Raw genomic sequence first — 1,981 nt, forward strand, 5'->3', positions numbered from 1 at the left:
GTTCCCTGCATCGGCAGGCGGACTCTCAACCACTGCGCCACCAGGGAAGCCCCTGTGTGCAGTTTTTTGATCCCCTCTCTGCCGCATAAGAATGGGCCTTGAGGGAATTCTCTGGCGGCCCAGTGGTTAGGACTCTGTGCTTTCACTGCTTTGGGCCTGGGTTCAATCCCTGGTTGGGGAACTAAGATCCTGCATGCTGTGTGGTACCACACACACACAAAAAGAGAATAAAAAAGAAAATAAAAAGGAAAAAATGAAACTCTTAAAAAAAAAGAGAAAAAAAGAAAAAAAAATGAATGGGACTTGAGCCTGGAACACTTCCTTACCGAGAGAGAAGGAGCCGTCACAGCCTGTGCTGGGCTTGTTGCCTTGTGAGGGAGTAGCTTTCCCATTATGGACTCGATGAGTACTCACTCCCTTGCTCTGCCTAAGAGGGTGTGTCAGTGTCCCTCAGGCACAGTGTCAGCTTTCTGAATTTCAGACCCCATGCGGGAGGGGTCCGGGTCCTGTTACTGCAGCACGAAATAAGGTGGGTGCTGTTACATCATGGGCGTTGGCTGCGGAGCGGAGCGGATCGGCAGGTCACGGTGGACCGGGGTTGGGGGGCGGTGGGCAATGCATTGCAAGGGGCTGGATCTCCTGCGCTCTGCCTCCTTTCTTGCAGGTAAGGAAAAGCTATACTGCTTGAGAGTGGTGTGCAGGTTGTCTCTTCTCAGTGACCCTGAATCATGCACTGGTCTCTTCCCTGGAAGGCACTTGTTTGCCTCTTCGTCTTGCTGCACAGTGAAACAAGAATCTTGGATCAACAGTGGATTAAAAAAAATAAAAATTTCCTGGAGTACAGTTGATGTACAATGTTGTGTTAGTTTCAGGGGTACAGCAAAGTGAATCAGTTATACATATACCTATATCCACACTTTTTAAAGATTCTTTTCCCATATAGCCCATTACAGAGTATTGAGTAGAGTTCCCTGTGCTATACAGTAGGTCCTTATTAGTTATCTATTTTATATATAGTAGTGTGTATATGTCAACCCCAATCTCCCAGTTTATCCACTCCCCTCAGCCCCAGGTGACCATAAGTTTGTTTTCTACATCTGTAACTCTATTTCTGTTTTGTAGATAAGTTCATTAGTACCAACAGTGGATTTAATAATAAAGATATTTAATTATCTTACAAAGCAAAAGTCTGGAGGTAAGCAGCGCCAAAGCTGATTCAATTAGTCAACGAGGTAATAAAAAGCCCAGTTTACTCTATCCTTTTGCTCCATTATCCTGTTTGTTGACTTTTAGGCCTCAGCCTCATTGTCTTATTACTATTTTTTTAATTGAAGTATTATTGATGTACAACGTTGTGTTAATTTCTGCTGTACAGCAAAGTGATTCAGTTATACATAAATATATATGTATATATACATTCTTTTCTAAATTCTTTTCCATTATGGTTTATTTTATTTATTTTTTTTTTTTTTTTGCGCTACACGGGCCTCTCACTGCTGTGGCCTCTCCCGTTGCGGAGCACAGGCTATATGTATATATACATTCTTTTCTAAATTCTTTTCCATTATGGTTTATCACAGGATATTGAATACAGTTCCCTATACTATACAGTAGGACCTTGTTGTTTATCCATTCTATATATATAATAGTTTGCATCTGCTAATCCCAGACTCCCAGTCCATCCCTCCCTCTCCTCCCTTCCCCACTTGGCAACCACAAGTCTGTTCTCTAAGTCATTGAGTCTGTTTCTGTTTTGTAGATAGGATCGTTTGTGTCATATTTCAGATTCCACATATAAGTGATATCATATGCTATTTGTCTTTCTGTTTCTGACTTCACTTAGTATGATAATCTCTAGGTCCATCCACGTTGCTGCAAATGGCATTATTTCATTCTTTTATTTTATTTATTTATTTTTTTTTTTGCGCTACACTGGCCTCTCACTGCTGTGGCCTCTCCCGTTGCGGAGCACAGGCTCCGG

This window comes from Physeter macrocephalus, chromosome 17, assembly GCF_002837175.3.
Source record: "Physeter macrocephalus isolate SW-GA chromosome 17, ASM283717v5, whole genome shotgun sequence".
NCBI classification, from domain to species: domain Eukaryota; kingdom Metazoa; phylum Chordata; class Mammalia; order Artiodactyla; family Physeteridae; genus Physeter; species Physeter macrocephalus.